At 41.0% G+C, this 24216-nt stretch overlaps 1 pseudogene; it reads right to left on the bottom strand.

The window, feature by feature from the left end:
• Window positions 1-12362: 12362 nt before the first annotated feature.
• LOC110550324 (gap junction gamma-1 protein-like) lies at window positions 12363-23883 on the bottom strand (annotated as a pseudogene).
• Window positions 23884-24216: the final 333 nt, after the last annotated feature.

Below are 24216 nucleotides of genomic sequence, written 5' to 3'. Positions count from 1 at the left end.
TCTTGCTGATATTCCTACTTCTCTAGCCCTCGCTAGGCCAAGTTTGCATCTTTTTCTCTCCATTCTTCCAGATGTCTTTGGGTGTTTTCTTTCTCTTAAGCACAATAAAAAAACCTTCCCCCAATCATGGAGTGGTCATCTTAGTGGTTTATTTACTGCACCCTTGCATATTTTTTTTTCTTTACTGAAAGAACCTTTTGAAATCTGGCAGTTAGGTCTTGTCCAATGTCTCTGACACAACTACATAAATGTTTCTTAGTGTGAATTTGTTTTCCCATTGGATTGAAGCTTTTCCTTTCTCGAAAGCCACTGTCTCAGTGAGGGAAAAAAAAAGAGAGAATTTTTCTTACTTGGTGCATTTCTGCTGAATTATATAGTGATCATGGAACTCATCTTGCCAGACAAGCATTGTTTGTTAAATTTAGCCTATTATTCAAAAGTTTCATTGTTTTTACCACCCGTAATTCTCTGGATTCATTGAACAAATTAGTGGCACTATAAAAGCTTTACTGTCATTTTCTGGGCACGACACAGCCATTGCAATTATGAAGTCACAACTGTGAGCAATGGGGCCTACACAAGACTGGCCCTGCCAGCAGACGGTCTTGAAAAGTGGAGAGGTTCGTGAGCTCCTGTCTCTCCACTCTGAACTATTGGCTACAGACAGGTTGTGAGAGGAGAGTCATTGCTTTTTGCTGAGGACGTTTGGATGGGCTCATTGGACTTCAGGAGATAGTTCCAACCCAGGGTGACTGAGTTACATAGTGAAACACACACATGCACAAACAAACTAACAACCCCCCCAAAATGCATGAATGTGGGAAAGAAGTTTGTAGGACGTTGAAGGGCTGATTGGGTGAGAGGAAGGAAGGAAAGAAGGAAGGAAGGAAAGAAGATAAGTTGTGTTGAGAATAATCAGAATGCATTATATACATGTATGTAACTGCAAAGAACAAATTTAATCAAAAAAGGAGTTACCACTTAGAAACTATAAACTAGCCAGTGTCAGGGGATTTTTATGTTGATAATAATTCATTAGACATTAGTGAACATAATGTTTCTCCCAAGGACTTTATTAATATTATACCCATTAATTAGCCATGTGTTTCTTATGCTGTTTGCTCATCCAAACTTCTCATCTTATTCTAGCCAAGTATTTATTCTTGGAAACATTCAAATTTCCCACTACCCCAAGGAAAAGACTCCCTTATTTTTCAGAATAATTTGGATTTTAAATTTTCCAGATGTTTAAACCAGCAAAACTCTAATTTGTCTGCCTCAAGGAATTCCCTTTGGGTGATCTCTATTTTTGATCCACAACCCCTGTATCAAAACAGTAGATTACTAGTAGGCTGTCTGTTAGGACCTAGGAGCTCTCCAGCCGTGAGCTCTTGGCTAGATTTACAGTACCAGGCACGCACATTCTCCTTTGGAGCAGGCCATAAATCCAATCAGAAATCAATTGGTTATTCCTGTTACATTTGTACCACTATTGTGCCCATAGGCAATCTTGTCAAGCCAGTCATTATTGTAGCTCACAGGGCTCAGAGCTGTTAAGACTTGTGCCTTTCCTCTCTCAGCAGCCATTATGGAACCATCTGGTACCATGAAAGCTAGCCAGCCGAGAGTAAGCATGTTTGCTTGTGTAAGCTTATTTTCTCCATGTTCTATGACCAAAATCTGTGGTGTCTTCAAGCAATCAAGTTCTGGGGGGCAAACAAGAGCAATGACAGTAGCCTGCATTGTACTGGGTGTTGCTGGGCCCTCTCTGACAGTTCAAATTATCCCATATCTGGCATGGGCACTAGGCTCTTTGTTCAACAACCTCTGGTATCTAGGTGAAACATTTACTAGAGTAACTACATTTAACCTCAGTCTCTCACTCTCTCTCTCTTCCCATACATTGTGTACATATGCATACATACATACATATTTATAACCATATGCAATGCTTTGGAATTTTTTTGGTATCCAGTGATTGCAACCTTATGCTGCCTTCCCTTTGAATCTGTTCCACCACTGGATTCCTTTTTTTTTTTTTAATTTTGTTACAATGTCAACATATAAATATCAGTGTGGTGTTTGTTTGTTTGTTTTCCTTAAGCCATACAAGGGATCATATCCCTAGACTCTACAGAAAACTGCTGTCCTGGAGCAAGCATGCCCAGGAATCTGCTGGTTCTTGCCTTCTCTAGGGCCATCAATTGCTATTGCTTAAACCCTGTATTAAGACTCATAACAATTTCAAATTAAATTCCCAACAAAACAGAGATCTCTTCTAATTCCTACTACAAAAAAATAATAATAATAAAATAAAAACCTTCTCAACGAATAGATAAAATGGGGATAAGTCTTACAGTTGCTGTTAGGCGAGGATTATTTCCTTCATCAGCATGGAATTATAGGTAAATGACTGAACACCATCCTTCTGTTCATCAAAAAAGAAAACATAATTTAGAAGCACAGTTCTCAGGGGCGAGCTGTGGCAGGGGTGTAAATACTGGAGAAAGTTCCATCAAGATTAGTGTGTGACAAAGCCACGAGGCATGCAGAGTCTGGCCCACCCATCATTAGCTCTGCCTCAGCCCTCCCACAGGGCGACGTGGCAAGTGAAAGATCTATTTTCAGAAGAAAGGCTCATCATCGCTTAGGTGGAAACAAAGTCCTAACCTTTGTCTTCTCCCAGATGCTGTTGACACCACTGAAAGGACCAGGCCTGACTCCTCCCCCTAAAAAGTCATCAGTCCCAGGAATAGGCCACAGGTCACCAATTCCAGGAATAAGAAAACCATAAAATTCCCTACCACAAGAAAGGGAAGGGAAGGTATCTTATCTCAGGGTGGGGCATCTGTGCTGGGCAGCCCACTGACCAACATTCCTGAGGTCTACAGGCAGCTCGCTCAATGTTAGCTATGTTAGTCAGCCAATCACTCTGTAACAAGCCTGCCCTTGCTGAATGTCATCGAATGGCATAACTGCCAAGCTGGGAATTCCAGGTCTTGCTCAAGCCCAGATAAAAACCCTGCCATGTAGCTGCTTGGGGCTCTTCTCTCTGATCCACTGTGTTGGTGACGGTAGAGAGACTGAACTTGAGCCCAAATAGAGCTCTTTGCTTTTGCATTAGTGGTCTGTCTCCTGGTGGTTTTGGGGGACCTGAAGATCTGGGCACAACACCACCAGTAGAGAATAAGACCACTACTACAATTTTTGAGCCAAATTTAAAACAAGCTTTGTTTAATCTCTCTCTCTCTCCCTGCTCTCTTTCCATATGTATGTGTGTACATACACATACATACATACACATGACACATACATCATATACATATACATCATTTGCACGCTCTATGTCACCATTCTCTATGCTTTGGATTTTCTTCATTATTATTTATTTTTTGGCACTGTCAGTACTCAGTGATTTCAACTTTATGCTGCCTTCCCTCTGAATGTGTTCCACCAATACTAACCAGGATAATGTACTGGGCAGGCTGATAGCCAGGATTCCTGGAAAATGCCTATGAATTATGTTAGGTGCTTATAAAGGCAAAACCCACAGGGCTACATTCTGCCTTCATCCAGCTGCAGGCAAGTATATGCCCTGTTGTTCTTGCCTCCGTCTGTCTCACCTATGTGATCAGGCACATCCTGTGCAGTTGGGGAGACCATGTTCACAAAAGTGAAAACATGTGGCTTGTTATCTTACAGGAACAACACTCCCAGCATTCCAGGAAGTTATCTGTTCTCGGGCAAGTGGGGGTTATAGGCAGGAGGCTTTTTTTTTTTTAATAGATGCTTTAAGCACAGAAATTTGAACTTAAAACAAAGCTTTGGCCCTCACTCTTCCTGGGGAAATTCCATTTACTCTCGGTCCACTGTTTTCAGAAGTCTGCTAGCCAATGGGTAGGGCATAATTGTCTTTAGAATGTTTTTATTCTTGCCAGGAAGGCCATAAATTTCTACTCCCAGAAAGTCCTTCTGGTTGACACATTACAGACCCTCCCTGCTGAGCTGCCTACTTTCTGAGTTTAACTGAGAATGCAAATAGCTTTTCTTCTCTCCTTTTCTAGCTTCATTCTTTAAATGCTGGCCCAAATTCTACAGCTCCCTGCCTAGTTCTCTGAGTATTCCCCGTCTTTCTATGCTGCCTCCACACACAGCTGCCTCCAGCTGCTTCCAGTGCTGAGCCTGCCTTTCTTGAGCTCTGACTCAATACCTTTTCTTTCTCTTATCTATTTCCCTCCTGGCAGCTGTTGAGCCGTCCAGTTTGATTGCCCTTTTCTCTTCTTTATTAATTTTATTCCCTCTCTAAAGCCTTGTGAGTTCCCTTCTGAGTCCATTTTAAAATAACTGTTTTATCTAGAAAAATGAGAAGCTGTTACTGTGTTCTTCAGTAACAAAGCTAGCAACCCAAAGAGCAATACTTAAAATCAAATATTGCATCATACTATGAGCTAATTTGATACTAATGCTGAAGAAGCAAAATAGGAAAGTATTGTCTTTGTTTTCCTTAATTATACCACTTTTTAATATATGTATGTCTTTTATAAATATATTTATATATAAAATAGAAAAGACATAATTATCTTTTACTATACACATGGTTTTGATGATATATAAACATGTATACACATATGTTTAAAATAAACAGAAAAGATATATATATTTACATGTATTTCACGTACATATGGTTTTGATTATATATAAATGTGCGTGTGTGTGAAGCTCATAACCTATAATAATCTTGAGTCTCAACCAAAATGTTCCAGGTACCTTTCCTGGTGCTGTGTGGTCAAACCGTCAGTGTGTTACAAACCGTTCTGTGTTTAGGATCAATGAAGCCACATGTCACATGATAAGCAGTGGCAGATATGCTGCAAATTAATTTCCTGTTTGATTTTGAATTAATTTTGGTCAATGAGTATTCAGAAATTATTTACTTTTATGCTTGCTATTTTTCTTTTCCTTCCTTTTTCTCTCCCTCCCTTTCTCCCTTCCTCTGTTTCTTCCTTCATCCCTTCCTTTCATTCACTACTATTGTGTCAAAACTTTTCCTGGGAAGACCCAAATTGTGCACATCTAACCTCACCAGATAGGGATCACGTGACAGACCAAATATGTACAACTTAGTGAAACAATGGGTTTTATTGGTTACTTCAGGAATGTGGGTGAGGGGTTGCTTACAGCAGCAGAAGCGTCACCAAAGCCCACCCCAGCATGAGTGACAGCCCACAGAGCTGGGAATCTGAAGCACACTGTGCAGCCTGCAGGCAGCTCAACAAGCTGGAGAGTGTCCTTTTCAAGTGACTCTTCTCCAGGCAGCTGGTCTGGTGTGAGTCTTTGCAGCTTGGCTTGTCTAAGTCTTCTTTGCAGCTTTAACGGCTTACTCTAGCAGGAAGGGGCCCAGTAAATCTGGTCCATTTCAGGGACTTCCTAAAGCAATTTTGAGTTTATTTTCCTGTTTAAGGAGCTTCTCTGCAGGACGGAATGTTTCAGTCTCTGAGGAAACAGTTATATAGCTGCTCAGACATTCACATACAGGTTCTCATACCAGGCCAACACCCATACTTTAAGACACTGTTTTCTAAACTATAACGGCAACAAAGTTCATTTGTTAAAAAAAAAAAAAAAAAGTCTCTTTATGGTAGAATGAGACATTCTCAAGTCAGTTAGAACTAATAATACAGAATAGCAGCTGTCACTTGTGTTTGTAAATTGCATTAGTGTGTTTGACAAAATGTAGGTAGGTTTGGACACTAAGAGAAGGGATGGTCTCATCATTCTATTACACCATCCCATGGTCTTAGATTAGCAGATTATCTATAATTTCTTCCGTAAAGATCCCTCTCTCCCAAGAAAGATCAGGACTATTGTGAAGGACTATATGAATATGGGTGTGTAAGAGAACAGGCCTATGCTTGTGTAGCTAGAAGCCGGGGGTCAACACTGGGTCTTTTCCTTTCTCTATTGCTCCTGACTTTCTTAAATTAAAAATTTATAACGGTATGTACGTGTGTTTATACGTGATGTGTGTGCATCTACAGTGTGCTTGTAGAGTTCAGAAGCCAAATTTGCAGAGTCAGTTTTCTCTTTCCACCTTGATGTAGGTTCCAGGAATTAAACTCAGGTCATCAAGTATGTGTGACAGGCACCTCACCTTAGCACAGAACATTGTCAGTGACTCTTCCATCTTCTTTTTGAGGCAAGGGTAAACCAGGAACTACTGTTTCTGCTTGACTGAGTGTCCAGTGTGACCTGGAATCTGCTGTCTCTGGTCCCTCTACTCTCTGCCCACCCAGCTCCGAGGTTACAGGCACATGCTGCCATCCATGCCCAGCTTTTACGTGGGTGCTTGAGATCTGAACTCAGGTCCCAGGCTTGTGAAGTAAACAGTTTACCCGCTTGAGCTATCTCTGAAGGCCCTGCAGACTTTTAAAGAAATCATTGTTAAATGCTTCTATGATATATGGTCTTTATTAGAGGTCATCATGTTGGAGAAGATGATACCAGTTGTTCTGGGAACAGTCCAAATCAGTGATAGTTGAAATAGACACTTCAGCCCACACACAGATATGAAGTCATGGTAAAAACTTGAATCAGTGTTAAGACTATTGATGACAAAATTGCTCTGCTTCTGTCTCCCTTAAATCTTCTGCTCAGGCTGCTGCCTGAGCAACCTTATAGATCTCAAGGGCAGAGGCAGCCAAATGGGGCAGGCACGCCATTTAGCATGGGTTCCACAGGGACTGCAGGAGCTGTGTAGCCTATAATTCCCAAAGTGAGTGTCCAAGAGGGAAGGGAAATAAATAGATCTCAGCTGAAGAATATTCTAGCTACCTTTGGAAGAGGCCAGCTTGAAGATTCCCTAATTGTTACTGAAGTTACAAGCCCAGCAATTCTTGAGTGAGCATAGAGTTAAGGTGCAATGTGACTGGAACATGCCTAATATAGCCAAGATCACCAGCTACCCAGGCAGCTGCACGGAGGAAAGTTTGATAGTGTAGCCTGTGTGAAAATGGGGAATTGAAAGTTTAGCCTTTAAAAAAAAAAAGATGTTCCCAGTGGTGACCATCTCCATGAACTAGATTAAGCGTTGCCAAGCAACAAAAAGTAACAAAGGCTAATTCTAAGTTCATTTACACCTACAACTACAAGGCATTATTTAGTATTCTCTACTCTAGTGGAGTAGACACCCAACCAGACTTGCTTTCCCTTTTTCTATTTTCCACTCTCTTTCATAGGTACTCCTATGGCATGGTGCTTATACTGTTAACCTTTAAAATAAAAAACATTTTCAAATCATAACAGTTTTTAGTACATGTTTACCAACTAAATCACTCAGCCTTTTCAAGGCAGGGACCACTTTAAAAAACATTTTTATTAGATGTATTACTTTTCTCATTGTTCTGAACAAATGCCTAACAAAAGCAGCTTAAGGGAATTAGGGTTTATTTTTGGGTCATGGTTCAGTGGAATGATGTCAGTCATGCTGGGGGCAGACATAGTGTTGGCAGTGGCTCCGCCCAACCAGGAGACAGAAGGGGGATATCATCTCTAGGATGACTTTCTCTCTGTCTCTCTCTCTCTCTCTGTCTCTCTCTCTCTCTCTGTCTCTCTCTCTCTCTCTGTCTCTCTCTCTGTGTCTCTCTCTCTCTGTCTCTCTCTCTCTGTCTCTCTCTCTCTCTGTCTCTCTCAGTCAGTTCAGGGCCTCAGCGGATCTGAACTACGCCATCTACACTCAAGGATAGGGGTTTTCTTCCTCAGTTAAATTATCTTAAAACCACGCTCACAGACATACGCAAAGATGTGCCCCCACGGATTTTCTGTGGTTTTTAACCCCAAAAATTTGACAATGGAAACTAACTATCATACAAAAACAGTATTGTCCCATATATATGAGATAAAGCATACATTGACTATCCCAGCCTTGCTGTAAGACCTATGCTCATTTTCTGGTGTGACATTATTTTTCTCAGAATTGCTACAGGATTTTTGGACCTGTATCATGAACTCATTTTGCCTTGGATTAACACCATTATAATTGAGTCTTAATCAAATGCTTCTTCGGGATAAGATATTGGTTTTCCTTGGCACTAGAACCTACACAAAGACTTACATTCAAGCTCACACTTTCATGGTTCAGGGGGATTGTTGTAGTAAATAAAAATGAGTGTTGGGCTATATAATGTTATTATTTGCCCTATAATTTTTGCTAAATTTTATTTAAATTGCTAACACAATAATAACACACACACACAGACCTGTTAGATTTTATAATTGCCTTATTACCTTGGGCCAGACAGATATTTCACCTATGCTGTCTCGATAACCTCACCATCCACCTCCCAGCCTCCATCCAATGCCATCTGCCTAACTATTCTCATCTGGCCTACCTTCCACCCATAATCCCAAGAGACTTGCTTGTATTCTTTGTCTGGGCCTTTTCATGCCATTATTGGAGCCCTTCCTTCCAGCCCATGTGGTTTCTTCTCCACGATAACCCATTGTGGCCTCCTCCTTCCTCTTCTCTTCCTGTCTCTTTCCCGTGATTCCCTTGGGGAACCTTAGCCATGCTTACTCCATTCTGCCCTGCCCAGGTATAGGCCTTTAATCAACCAATCAGGTATAATGTCTTAGGCAGGTTTATAAAATAAGGATAGGTGTTTCCAGGCAATAATCAGAGATTAAGGTGCAGCAACCAGGGTCAACATACAAACATCAGATCAACCCCCAACAGGGAATGAAGTTGGTCATGCTGGGTAGGTGTAGTGTTGGGAGTGGAAGGGGAAGAAATAGATCCCACAGAGAGAACAGTTTCAAGTATGTGGATTACCTTCTAGCTCTGAGGATGTAAAGCAAGTAACACACACATACACACAACTTTTAGTATTCATAGAGCTTACATTCTCAGGGCTGTGGGGGGAGAATTTAGACAACAAATAGAAAAGTAAAGCTTATTGCTTTGATGAGATGTACAGATCATCAGGTACTTGATCTGATTCATAATAATCAAAAGTGACTACTGTGTGGAAGTCATAAGCCTGATTTAAAAACAACAACAAATACCCCCAAATGGAGACTAGTGTAGTTAGGAAGATGAAAGAACTTCAGAAGTTTATAGTGACTCAAAAAGAATGCTTTAAGTGTATATCAGCCTTGTCTTTCTAGAAAACTGGAATCCACAGGGACAAGACACCAAAAGGAGAAACTCTTGAGTGTTCTCGCATTGTACCTCAGACACACTCCACAGGAGGAATGCTGTGCCTGGGGCTGTAATCCTGGTTAAAAGTATCCAAGAAGATCACAGGCCCTCGGCAGAACTGAATGCTGTCGTTTGGCTAACAGGACTTCAAGGTTCATTTTAAATATTTGTGTCCAATCCAGAGTTCACACAGATGGGCCTGACTGTGTGTCACAAAATGAGAGAGAAGCCATGAGTTTTGTAAAAGCACTTGTGGGTGTTAGAGGATGTTGAAAGGAATGGAGGGAGATCACAGAAGTCCAATCATGGGGAGAATCAGAATACATCACCCAAACAAAAAAGAGATAGTCCTAATTATGGCAAGAAAACACCTTAAAAACAGAGAATATTCAGAGAAATTAGGACATATTCAATTTATAACTGAATAAACTTAATGTAGTTATTATGCTAATCTTATGGTTTTTCATAGTCTTTGTTTTTTAGGTCAATTTTGTTTCTTTAAAGACAGGAGTCCCACTATTACCCACTCCTGCCTCTGCTGCCAGAATGCTGGGGTTACAGGTATATGCAACCATATCTAGATGGGGAGTGCATTAAAAATATATAGAATATAGAATATATAGTTTATATATATAATTATATAGTTATATATAATATATATTTATATATATCCTATATATATAGAATATAGAACATGTTCTATATTCTATAGTTGACATTTCATGAATATTACAGTTTATAACAGAAAAATGGGAGAACCACTTCCCTTTCCCTTAAAAATTCAATATTACATCTTAAAGGGACTCTGGCCAGCTCGAGCCTGGCGACCATGTCTCTAGCAGGCCTTGGCCTTCTCTCCTATTCCCTCTGTCTTGCTAAAAACCTTTAGATTACATTTCTAAAGCTAGCCACCAAGGTCAGTTCCCTTATTTGGCCACTTCCTCCTCCTGAGGCTGACTACCAAGGTCCAGCTATCAAAGTATTGAAGTCCAACAATCAAAGACCCCCTCGGTTCACCTAATAACATGCCCAATCGAAATAAACCCCGCATCCTAGCTCAGACTCCCCTAGCGCAGACTCCCCTAGCGCAGACCTCCCCGCTTCTTTTCTTCTTAAGGATTATACCTACAAGGTCATTCGCTGAGGCTCCCTGCAGTCAGAAAGCTGCCACTTCAACTTTCCTTCCCTGCCTAATAAAGGGTCTCTCTGTGAAAACGGGTGTTTGAATGTGGTTTGTGCCTAATCGTGTGTCTCAGAGGAAACTCCCGCTGTGTGGGGGTGGTCTCCTTCACAACTATAATTACAACATCTATAGATTATGGGCAAACTCCAATTTTTGAGAGCCTATATAAGAACATAACAATGGTGATGAGCAACTTGGCTGCCCAACTCTAGCTAAATCCTGTAGAGCAGATCTTCTTGCAACGAAGGGTGTCCTGTCCATGGTCTTTGCTGTGTAGAGTAAGTAATCACATTGGTTTTTCTATAGTTGAAGCATGACTAATTCAAATAAGGAACTAAATTTTAAACTTGAATTTTCATTGATTTTAATGCAAATTTATATAGCTACATATTGCAATTAATATCGAGTCTCTAGAGTCAGTGTCTAGAATGTGACAAAGGGGTGTTGCCAAGATAAAAGCAGAACATCTTTTTAGTTCTGTTTTGTTTGCCCTGTGACTACACATGGCTTGCATCCTATTAATCTGAGGCCTTTCGTTTTGACTTTGTGTTCTGTACTTTGTACACTGTGGTGGCTCAGGAAATATTTGCTAGTTTATTTGAACATGGAGTGAGGTAAATTCTTACCCAATAAGTCCATTGTCAAAAAGTTATGAGGAAGTTCCAATTATATTAATCATAGATCAGTAAAAGAGATATAACAGTTGGATTTCTAGTCCCATTCATCTTGTAGTGGTATCCTATAACTCTTACACGTGAAATTTTGTGTCCATCGACTAACACACCTCCGTTTCCCCTAGTCTGGGTATTTGGTTATCAACATTGTACTCTATAAGTCTGGGAATTTATTTTAGATCATCTGTAAATATTATTTGTATAAATGAGGTATTCATGCCTGCTTTAATTCACAGAATATTTTCCCATAGTCATCCAGTTACAAATGATAAGATTTTTGTCTTTTTTTAAAAGAATGTTCCATTGTATGTATCTACTACATTTTGTTTATCCATTCATCCATCAATGGACATTCTGTGTACTTCCATGTTATAGTTATTGTCAATAATGCTGTAATGACCACAAGACTACAGATAGCTCTTGGAGATACTAATTATAATTCCTTTAAAGAAACATCCCTAAGTGGGACTGTTTGACTACACAGCAATGCTAGTTTGAATTTTTGAGACACTTTTATTGTTTTCCTCACTGGCTGTATCAACTTATGTTCCCACTAATAGTGTTCAGGGGTCACTTTTTCCCCTATACTCTTAGAAACATTTATGCTTTGTTTTTGTGCTCTGAAAACAGTATTTTAACAGAGTGATTTTTTTTAATCTGATGATTTTCATCTGCTTTCTCCTTATGACTCATGTTCTCCAGCTCCTTACCATGTACCTGTGGCCATTTGCATATTTTCTTTGGGGACATCTCTATTCATTTCTGTGGTGTTTGAATAAGAATGCCTCCCATTGGTTCATATACTTGTGTGCTTAATCACCAGTGAGTGGCGATTTGAGAAGGGTTAGGAAGTGTGTCAGGGGTGGCCCCACAGGCAGGCTCAAAGAGGCCGCTTTGTGAAGCTGTGAAGGTGAAGCCTGGTTAGAGACTTGTTAGATCTATTTAGAGACTCAAAGGTGTTGGAGATGCCAGAGCAGGGGACATTACTGGGGGAAATTTCAGACAGGCTATGGAGCCTGCCCAAGAAAGAGAAGTGTGTTGCAGTCAACAAAGCTTAAAGGAGTTAGAGATCTGAGGAGCCAACATTGCCATCAGATATGCAGATGCTGAATTTGGAGTTTTCCCTGCTGGTTTTCAGGTTTGCTTTGGTACAGTCTTTCCTCACTATGCTCCCTTTTCTTCCTTTTGGAATTGTAATAAATACCCTGTGCCTCTGTATGTTGGAAGAATATGACCTGCTTGTTGATTTTCGTTTTATAGAGGTTACAGATAAGGGATTGCCATCAGTCTCAAAAAAGACTTTGAACTCTGGACTTTTATTTACTTTTTTTAAAGAGACTCTGTAGCATAACATTTCTTTCCTTTGGAAACAGTTTCGAAGAATGGCTGCAACTTGGTCACAGGAAGGAGATTCCAAGATCTCTCAGGTAGAAGAAAGATCTCAACCTTTTTCTAATAGGGATGTTCTTCCAAAGACTTGAAGACTGGTATTTCTTCCTCAGTTTCCCAACATGTCTTAAATCTTTCCTATTACACATGAGGCACGCTTATCAAGCATCTACTAGAACTCTAATCACGAGGTAACATTTGCTAAACAAAGTAAAAACACTAGCCTTTAACAGGCATTATTTACAAAGGTTCCCTTTAATATGAAAAAGTATAACTGCGGCAGTCCAATGTACAAATTTTAAAAAAGATACTATACTAAAAGAACGTTCCATGATACTGTACATACAAAAACTGTTCAACAGCAATGATTTAAATAAATCTGTTTTTCTCTGAGTCTGGAAGACACAATCGCCAAGTTCTGCAGCTGCGTTACTGCTGAGAACATGTGCCTGGGAACAGTTTCCCACTCATCCCAGCTCCACCTTCAGAGTCCCCTGCGTTTGGATCGTGAGCCAGCAGCATCTCCCAAGATAACCAGAGCCAAATATGTACTCGATGGAAGTCATTATTGAGGGCGTCGCTGCTCACCATAAACTATGAAAACCAGACGGAGGTCTTCCCACCCGATCTGCTACTAACACTGCTTTTGTTGGGCCCAGATTTGGACCCCACTTTGGCCTTCTTTTCCCGAGGACCATGGGGATTGTTCTGGAGATGGTGGGCCTGGAGTGCTAGATCCGAATGCTCCTGAGCCATTCTGATCTCCCTCGGCAGAATCTCCAGATACTCTGGGAGGCCCTCTCCTCTTGGCTGCCACATTGCTGTTCCTGGACGATGCTGGCTTTGTTCTGCTTGCAGGCAGTCTTAGCGTTGGACAGCTCGGTGTACTGGATTTGATCTGGTTTGACAGCAATGTTATGGCCAGGGCAAGCAGAAGGTGTGTTTCGAGTGAAAGGATAATAATAAGCACCCAGCTCGTCAGGTTCCCTCCTTTTACTGTTCAGTGAGTATTGAATGGTCCCAAACCCTAAATGAAGCATCTCCCAAATGTTAAGCAATAGGCAGAGGCCTGCGACACTATACATTATCAGAGGATAGATGATCTTTTCACTGGGTCTAGAAATACAGCAGTCTATCTTATGAGGACAAGAAAGTCTGCTGCACACATAGAATGGGGTGGACGTGGATGCCATACAGGAAATACTGCCCCAATAGAAAGCCCACCTCATGCACAGTCCTGGCCAGCAGCTGCAAAACATAGACTTTCGTGAGTCCATCCCACCGAATTCTGCAGTGACAGCCATCCTCCCGAATTCCCATCATGTTTAGGTTTTGGTTGGCTCTGCTCTTTATTCTCTTTTTAGCTTTCTACCTCCATTTCTGGATACATCATAGGATCCTTTCCATGGTCCTCTTCCGTTTCTTGGTGAGCCCGGTGCTGTTTCCAACGCTCGGCGCAGGGTTTGCTTCCAGCTGCTTTCTTGCCTGCCTTGTCGTGCTCCATTTTGGTGATCTTATGAAGACCGTTTCCCAGATTCATCACAGAGGGAGTTGCAACCAGGACGATCTGGAACACCTGGAAGCGCACGTGGGAAGGTAGTGCGAAGGCATCACAGCCCGGCTCCTCTGTGTCGCACACAGATTTGCTTTGCTCGTCGTAGTAAATGAGCTCTCTCCCTGTAGCAGTTAGAACAATGCAAAGACAATGAGCACAGCGAGCTAGATCTCCCCTGCAAATGTCGAATGGTTGTGTACCTCCTCTAGCAAGCGAGCCAGGAAGCTCCAACTCAAGGTGAAGCTGGTTTGCCCTGTTACCCAGAACTTCTGTTACTCAAAACCTATCAGACGCTATTTTGTTTGTTGCCGTCCCAGATTCTCTCAGGCGGTGGCCATTCCCCCAAACCGCCTCCTCTGCAGGGCAGCCGCCTCATGGACCCCAGGTGGGCCATCATCTTTGCCACCTGGCTACCACTGCCACCACCTCGCCCACTGCCTCCCTCCCCCAGAACTCTGGACTTTTGAACAGTGTTGACATTTTGAAAGACTATGGGGGCTTTTGAAGTTTGACTAAACGCATTTTGCCCATGTGGGGCAGGGAGTAGGATGACTCCCGCACAGGCTCATATATGTGAATGCTACCCACCAGGGAGGGCACTATTTGAGAAGGATTGGGGTGTGTGGCCTTGTTGGGGTAGGGGTGGTCTTGGTGCCAAGTCCCAGCTTCTCTCTCTCCCCTCTCCTCCTCACTCTCTCAGCTACCCCTCCAGTGTCATGCACCCCACCATGCTCCTACCTAGATAACAGGATAAACCTCTGAAACTTTAAGTAAGCCCCAACTAAATGCTTTCTTCTCTAAGTGTTGCTTTGGCAATGGTGTCTCTTCACAGCAATAGAACAGTGACTAAGACAAATTTCTTTGCTAATTTTACTAATTTTTAACTGTATTATTACTCCTGGGTTTTGTTTTGTTACATGGATCTGTGGGAGTTCCTTCTAGATCTTGAATATGAACATTTCATTAAATAAATCTTTTGCAAATATTAGTAGCTCCCCCACACACCACTTTATAGGCTGTTTACATTTTTTGCATTTTGTTCGATTGTTTTTTTTTTTCCCTTCTTTTTTCGAGACAGGGTTTCTCTGTGTAGCCTTGGCTGTCCTGGACTTTGTAGACCAGGCTGGCCTCGAACTCACAGCTATCTGCCTGACTTTGCCTCCCTGCGTGCTGGGACTAAAGGAGTGTGCCATGATGCCTGGCTTTCTTTTGATGGTGGTGGTGGTGGTTCTTGGTTTTTTTTTGTTTTTGTTTTTGTTTTTGTTTTTTTTTTTTCCTTTTTTTGTTGGGTTTTGAATACAGAAGATTTGAACTTTTTTTTTCCTTTTAAAAATAGCGTTTTATTAATCCTTTGATAACTTCATACAATGTGTTTTGGTAATATCTACCAGCCCTTCTTTGAGAATTATTTTTTTGAAAGTGTATTATCTCATTTAATTTCTTTTTTCTTTTCTTTTTTAAATTATACTTTATTTATCCCCCTCTAGTTCCCTGGATTTGAACTTTTTGAAGTCTCAGATGTCTTTTCTTTTGTTGCTTGTGCCTTTTGAATCATATGCAAGAGATCCTGGTGACAGACCAAAGCTTTAGACCTTTCCTCGGTGATCTTTTTAGGAGTTTTACTGTCTCAGAGCTTACAGTCAAGTCTTTAATCCAGTTTGGTGATTTTTTTCATATGTGAGGTAAGATAAGAATTGCACAATTAAGTAGTTCAAATATTGGGGAAGTGCATATGACATTTATCTTTTCTTTATTTATAGTAGTGACAAACTACTATATAACCCCTGTTCAATAATAAAAGGAAGAATTTAACATTGACCAATAAGAAATAGACAATTATGACTACTTTAAGATTTTTATTTGTTTTAATATTCACAGTATAATATTGAGTAAAAATAAAAGGGGAAAATGTTGAGAGAAGACAGCAGACACTGAGTATCAATTAGAAGTGATTTTTAAACTCTCCCCTATCCTTACATTTTTAAATTTTATTTACTATCCAGCTTATTATATAATATATAAATTTGAGTTTTCCCTTTCATTTAGATATAGTGTTCATATCTTAGGACTTAGGACAAAATTCAAACTTCTAGAATACCAAGCACTTGTACATTAATTTTTTCTTTTTCTTTTCTTTTTTTTTTTTAATTCAAGCATCTTGGTTTTGATAAGTTGGCTAAAACATCAATATTTTGGGAACCACAAAAGTGAAAACTAGGCATGAATTCCAAATGGGAAAGTGATTTCACAAAAATGCATCTTAGCTTTATAAGCATTTAGAGAACTCATCTGTAAAAGAATATTTGTGCTCTGGAAAATTATGGGTACTATAAACAATGGAACTGGACTATGAATCAGTTTATATCATGACAGGAATAGTTTAAGTTATGTGTTTTCCTACTCAGCTATGATAAAACAGGTTGTTTTGTTACCCAGAAGATGTAAAAAGTGGTCACTATTGTATCAGAGGAAAAAAAAATCATTTGGTAGAAAATGGGGTTGGCAGGATAGACACCAGAAGCAATGGGAGAGAGGGACCAGGATGGGAGTCGACTATAGAGGGTCCTCTGAAAGGATCCACCCAGATGCTGAGACTCATGGCCAAACTTTGGGCAGAGCACCAGGAGTCTTTTGGAGGAAGAAATGGTAGGACTAGAGGGACATGGAGGGGAGCTCTGCAAGGAGACCAACAAAACTAAAAGTTCTGAGCCCAGGGGCTCCTGCAGAGAACTATGCATGGAGAGGACCTAGACCCCCTGCTCAGATGTGGAAAATTGGCAGCTCAGTCTCCATATGAACCTCTGAGTGAGGGGAGCAGGGGCTGCCTCTATCATGAACTCAGTTGACTGCTCTCTGATCACTCGCCCCAGATGATATGACCTTGCCAGGCCACAGAGGAAGAGGATCCAGGCAGTCCTGATGAGACTTTACAGGCTATGAACAGATGGCAATAGTGGAGAAATCCCCCTTTCAGTGGACTAGAGGAAGGGGAAGGGGATGAGGGGAAGACGGAGGAGGATGGGACTGAGGGAGTTGAGGGAAGGGGCTTCAATCGGGATATATAATGAATAAATGGGGTTTAGGAAGCATGGATGCAATGCTGCATGTGATGCGGTGGAGTTTGGGGTGTTCAGATGCAATGCTGGAAGCCATAGCCCAGCACTCTCACAGTCCATTTGGAACCTGAATGGGAGTATTGCACAAAGCTTTGCAGAGAACAGAGAATCAGCAGGTACTAACCACCTACACCTCAGAGTTCTTCAGATGTCATTTCCCGTTGAATTTGCCATTCCTAACGAGCTGCAATGTAGAGTGGCTCCAAAGGAGTTAAAAACCATAGAAAAATCTGAGAAAGGTATAAACAGGCTTTTCCTAGAGGATTTGCCATTTAAAACCTCAGCTGCTTTAATGCCAGGTATCCTTGGTGGCCAGTGACTATGAACACTTAGAAGCTGCAGAGAGCTGAGTTCAAGGGCTCCCTGAGGGCATGGCTTGTAGCTTTCCATTCATTAAAGAATCAAGCCTTGGGAACCAGTCCCCTGCTTGCATTGCCCACTAGAGAAAGAGAGAGCAAGAGGGCAAGGGAAGAAGGGGAAGGGGGGAGGGAGGGGGAGAGGGACAGAATGAGGGTGAAGAGGGCAGAAGATGGGCTAAGAGGGTTTGAAGAACGAAAATTAGAAGATACTTGGACAGTTTATTGCATTTAAAGGACAGAGCTTAAAAAGCACAAAACTTGTCTCTTAGGGGTATAAGTGGGGAGCCAGAGAACATAATTAAGATCAGTAATTGGGTTTGTGAAAGGGACAGAAATTAAGATAGAATGAAATTTCCTGTGCCTTGTCCTTACCCTGTGAAACACAGTTTCCCAGCTTTCTGGGCTGGCTCATCTTGTACCCATCTCTGAGGTCTCTTGGGTGAAAAACAGAGGCTACTATTAGGAATAACATTTCAAAACCACTGCACCTTCCATAGAAAAACAAGAGTTTGGTTCCAGAGATATCTGGACATGGTCTCCACTCCATCATTTAATTCATGCCAGTAGGTAGCTGCACCTCCTCTGGTCCCGTGTTTCCCTAGATGGATCAATATTATTCATTTCTGGGAACTGCCACGCAGAAGAGCCAGGAGCTTGTATATAACAGCCACATGCAGCATTTTAGTTATCATACACTCAATAAATAGTTATGCTTCAGGCTTTTTGTTTGCTATTTAATTCAGATCCTTACCTTCACAATCAATTTAAGATCAAAGATAGAGAAATAGAGTGAAACAGAAAAATGTGGGCTATTCAAGAGCAAAACAGAGAGGAGCAGAAATGTTGATAAGTAGCATTGTAAACCAGGAAATGAAGTGGTCCCCTGAGGAAGACGCTCTCCTGCATTTCATCATCACTTGTGATGGAGGCACAGACCCGGAAATCCCAAAGACTGTGGGTTTCGGTGGTGGTGTTGCATAATGATGGGATTAAGAAACTTCTGGTTAGCTGGGTGGTGCTGGCACACACCCCTTTAATCCCAGCATTTGGAAGGCAGAAACAGATGGATCAAGCAAGGACAGCCTGGTCTACAGAAGCAGTTCTAGGACAGCCAAGGCTACACAGAGAAACCCTGTCTTGAAAAACAAACAAACAAACAAACAAACTGAATAAAATAAAATAAAGAAACTTCTGGTTCTTCCAGGCTGCAATTCTATGTTTGCTGGCTCTCTTAAAGTCAGGTTAAGTAAAACACATTAACTCTGACTCTACACCTCTAACTCCTTGATTCTGCAAGGACTTTGTATTGGGCTAGTACATTGAAGCAAGAAGAATCTTGTTTCAAAGAAAAACGTACATTTCAGATGTACAGACACACCCTCCTTTCTTTCCCACAAAACCAAAGCACCACAGCTTGGGCAGTGTATGTTAGAGTGCGCTCACACCTTAATGGGTCCCATGTTCTTCCACTCTGTTATTCATACAGCCAGTTCCTACTAGCTTCCAGCTAGCTTTTGCTGGCTATTTTATTTCAGTTGTTTGCTCTTAAAACAAAATACATCTTTATTTAAGAGATCAATATTTAAACTTGGCACTCCATCTTATATCAGAGGACAAATTAGACATCCAAGAACAACAAATTATCATGTAGAACATGGAAGGTGGGTGCCAGGTTCCTATATTTGGGGTACATCAGTATGAGCTCTGTGGTTGACTTCTTTAGACTCCAGTTTGAGCAGAGGTCCAAAGTGGCCCTGCTCCCCAAAGACCTCAGGCCTTAATTTGCTCCAGGAGACAATGCCATAGCAATAACATGTTTGCCTGGTTACAATGACTTCCACAGAGGCCTGCAAGGTTTAGCAGGCATGGACTTTGAAATAACCTAGTGTTCTGTAATTTGATTCTAAGCAATTGTATTTAAAGAGAAATGAAATGTATGTAGTAAGCCTCTATTATGTGGATGAGAAGAAATATCTATTTGACCTCCTTTTCAAACTCCTAGATAAATTATATTTGCACTAAAAATAAAAAATAATTGCTTTCAAGACAACAAAGTTGTTTAAAATTTATTGGTTAATTATATTTTATTGTAAACATGTGGTATGTACAGCTTATTCATATTGTCCTCATTTAGCACTCAAAATATGATTTCATAACAAAGGAATGTCACATGATGTAGTCCTTTAAATGATGGAAGCATTATAAATTACAATAGGCCAGGGGGCTGGAAAGAGGACTCAGTAGTTAAAAGCATTGGCTATTCTTCTAGAGGACCCGGGATTTAATTCCCAGCATCCAAATGGCAGTTCACAAGTCTCTGAAACTCCACTTCCAGGGGATGTTGACATACAGACATACATACAGGCAAAACACCAATGCACATAAAATAAAATAAAAATAAATAAGTAATTAGAAAACTTATAATAGGCTCATTAAAATGAAACAATTAGAAGCTTTGGATATGTGTTTGGGAGCTGGTTCTCTTAACTAAAAACCTTGAAACCCAATCAATGCAACTGTGACTTCCTATGTCAAATATGAAAATTATGACACTCTAAAAGCATTACCCAGAATGCTTATTGTAAAGTATAAGTATAAGCCCACAGGAATATGCCATAAGCAGTACTTGCCATTGTGCTGCGTGCTCAATGTGTTTGAAGACTGTTAAAAGTATGGTCTGCCCTTTATTTACTCATCTGCTAAAAGCTGCTTGAGAAGGCAGTGCCTTTGTGAGGAGGAGGGATTAGTAGAGGCGTGGCCTCACTGGAGCTGTAGCCAAGTGGGATGTGGGATGGCTAAGAGGGAGGGTTGGGGAGGAAGAGGTATGGAGCAGCAGCCTCCGGATGCTAAGGACAAATCTCTCCTCTTAAAATAGCAGGGAACTGAATCTTCAGCAGAATCTTATTGTGTGTGTTGGAGGGCCTGAGGCTTGCCTTGTACCTGGCAATTAGAATGAAAAGCCAGAGGGTCAAGGAAGGCATGCTTGGGTCAACTGTGGAGCATCGATTGGATCATCTTCTTTTCCTCACTAAGTCATCTGAAGATTTTAAAATGGGAACTATGAGGCTCCATCTGTGCTGTGTGCTGTCAGGATGGCATAGTGGAGGAGCAAGTCAGGGAAGTTTATGCCACTCAGAATAAGGAAGGAGAAGCAAAGCTCTGTGGATATCAATCAAGAGACAAAGGAATGAAGACAGACGGGGGGGGGAAAGGGAGATCAAAAGTGGGCAACCTGAATTAATTGCAGGTCTTAGTGAAGGCAACCAATAGTGAACTAGAGTAATTGGTTAAAGGTTAACCTAGAGTCTGACATCTAAAACAAATGTTTTCACATCAGAAACAACTTTAGATGATGACAAGTTCCAGACTGTGACCCAGGAAGGAGAGGAAGGAATGAGAGCTGAAACGTCATCACTGGTGTTGACTCAGACAAGGAAACAAGAAATTCTAAATCATTAAATATGGATGTGACTTCACTCTGAAAACACACGTAGATAGTGGATAAAATAAGTGCTGTGGGAGTTCCACATTCTTCAGTGGATAGCAGTGGTGAAGGCCAGTCCTTGACAACAATCAAAAGTTGTAGAACATTACTGCTTAATTTAACTTTTCCTAGGAGAGCAAGAGCAAGAATTTTTTTTTTTTTTTGGTTTGCTGGTTTTATTTCGGTTTGTTTTTCTCATAGATTTGGACCACTTGTTCAGGATTGGTAATACCAAGAGTAGGCAGAGCCCTCACAAATCAATCATTTTTAATCAAGAAAATGACTGGCAAACTTGCCTACAGCTCAAACTTCTGGAGACATTTTCTCAACTGAGAACCCATCTTCCCCAATTACTTTAGCTTAGGTCAAATAAGCCATCCAGCTGACCTCAACTTGAAACCAAACACATGACTACTGAACCATAAATTTTTTCCTCTAGTATGTCCTTAAGATATAATGTTAATGCTAATATCACACTCCAACTTCTAAAAGTCAAAAGCATTAAAGTTCAGTATCTTAAATCATTGAAAATCTGCAAGAAATGTTTTATGAGAGGGTGTAGAAGGAATGATTTTAAATTGATATGGAACAAACATTAAGTTTTTCTGTACTGATAGAAACCACAGAATTAGTGAAGCTGGGTTGTTATTCTTAATTTTTTAAATAAAAGTTTAAATGGAAAATGAGTTTGCATCTTTAAAAATGGTAGGTAAAGTTTCCCTCACTCTGTGTTCTCTTTAAATCACTCTTTCTGCCCTTGAGGTTCTATTAATTTTAGGCTTTCAATTGTTCTGCTGTGTGTTTGTGTAGCTATATATTTCTTAATATGATGCATCTATGCATCTTATGCAGCACCCAGATCTTGTGAATCACAGTTCCCAGGAAAACTGAGAGATGTTTAATTATTGATTTAAAGCTATGTGATTGATGGTAATTAACCTACATATACACAACTGGACAAAGGGCAGAGAGGGAGACACTTTGGAGCACCCAGCTTTAAATGGGCCATCTTTATCACACTCTTCCCTCGAGGCCCAAGGATCTAAGCAGAAGAGGAAGCAGGAAGATTGTAAGATCCAAGGTGTAGATGACACTAAGGAAACAGCCTCTGGACACAACAGGACCGACATGCATATGACCTCACAGAAACTATGATAGCATGCACAATCTACATACGTTTAAACCAGACAAAATCCCAGCAATGAGAGGGGAGGTGAGCACAAAGCCCTACATAAGAAGTAAGGGTAAGGTATTTGTAGGCGATAGCTGGTAGGAGTGGGAAAATCAGCTTTCTTCAATGGAGTAACTCTGAGTACATCAACCACACGCCAGGGCAGTCCCCATGCCCAGCAGTAGTTGGCCAACCCAAAAGGGACTCCATGTTTTTGTTTGTGTACTTGCTTTTTTTTTTTTTTAACAACAAAGAAAGAACATGAAGTTGGGAAGTTGGGCACATATGGATGGGGGAGGGGTCTGGGAGGAGCTAGAAAGGGGAAAATATGATTAAAACTGTGTATGAAGTATTAAAAAACAAAGCTCTGTGCTTATTTTATGATTTTATTATTTTAGAGCCATGAGTACATACCCCTAAGGTCAAGACTCAATGAAAGAGCATCAGATTAAGCTAAATCTCTATCTATGGCAGCTTTATATCCACTTAGTTATGTGTTTATTGAGCATATCTTATATGTCATACATTACATTTGCTGTAGAGATTTAAAAGCAATTAATCCTTAATCTTGGTCCTTGAAAGGCTATGGTCTAATGGCAAAATCAAATACATATCATTTCTGAATACTGTAATAGGCTGCTGTGAATTTCATGAAAGTCATAGAAGGCCTCACTGTTAGTTTTAGTCAACTTGGCATAAACCAAGACATATCTGGTAAGAGAGAATTTTAATTGAGGGCACTATCAGATTGGTCTGTGGGCACACCTGTAGAGTATTATTAATTTCTAACTGATGATGGAGGTCCTGGTCCACTGTGGGTGGTACTATCCCTGGAAAGGTGGGCCTGGACTTAGATCCTTGGCCATGAGCTTAGAAGCAAGCCAGAAAGCTGTGTTCCTCTGTGGCCTTTGCTTTAGTTCCTATCTCTGGGTTCCTTGTGCTCCTGCTGCGGCTTCCCTGGGCGACATTGGGAAGTAACCTAGAAGCTAAAATAAACCCCAAGTGGCTTTTTTTCAGTGTCTTATCAGAGCAACAAGGCAGCAAGCTAGATCAGAAGACTTCACAGGATGACAATGGCTAATTTACTCCCTGAAAAAAGAGAAGTCAGGTAGATACGTGTCGGACAGGCAGAGTAGGTACAGGGCAAAGTAACTTTGGTTGTGAGCCTAGACTTTAACAATTGAGCCATCTCTACAGTCCGAAAGTTCAGAATAAAGAAGAGAAATGTTACAGGGCAGGGTATGTGGAAGAAAACAGAAGGGGAGAAGACAGGGGTGGAGCTGAAAGGCTGTAGATAAAATGATAAGGGTTCAGATGCTAACACAAGAATTAAGCCTAATATGATTTAACATAATTTTAAACTGCAATGTTAATAACATGGATTATAATGGACTCAGGTGAGAGCAGGGAGACTTCAAGACCAACAGTTCACTTCAAAGGCCATTACAGAAACAGAGAAAAGAAAAACCATGATGTTGAGAGAAAAAAGGAGGTATTTAGATGACAAGACATACGGTTGATGAGTGAAAAATAGGCTGGAGAGTCTGCCCAGCTGCACCATTCCCACACTCTCGGGCCCAGCTTGGGTCATGTGACTTGTGTACCAGAGTAGCTGGTGAGTGGCCAGGTCCTTGCCTGCCTGCACACTTCCGGAGCTAGCTCTGGTGTCAGCAGCTTGCACACGGCCCAGCTCAACCCAGTGACGAGCCACTTTTGCACACTTTCTTAGTAACCACTGAACCCAAATCACCTCCATTTTTTCAAGAAAAACAAAAACATTGAGTGTCTGAAGGACTGATCTATCAACTCTTCACACCTGATCTGAAGATCTGAAATTAACCAAGTTTGGGGACTAGTAAAAGCCAAAGCCTGCAGTTAAGAGAGGAGAGAAGGGAATGGGGGAAGGGATCTGTGAGGGCTGGACTGGAAGGAGAGGAGTGGGGAGGCTGGGATCAGGGTGTGATGTGATTAAATAAGTAAAGTTTAAAAAGAGAGAAAGATTCAGGTTAGCATCTCACATCAGACACAGAACCAAAGAGGAAGGTCCCATGCCCAGGTCACATCCCCAAAACACAAACAATATCAACAG

This window comes from Meriones unguiculatus, chromosome 18, assembly GCF_030254825.1.
Source record: "Meriones unguiculatus strain TT.TT164.6M chromosome 18, Bangor_MerUng_6.1, whole genome shotgun sequence".
Taxonomy (NCBI): domain Eukaryota; kingdom Metazoa; phylum Chordata; class Mammalia; order Rodentia; family Muridae; genus Meriones; species Meriones unguiculatus.
This window is presented reverse-complemented; position numbering and strand designations above follow the sequence as displayed.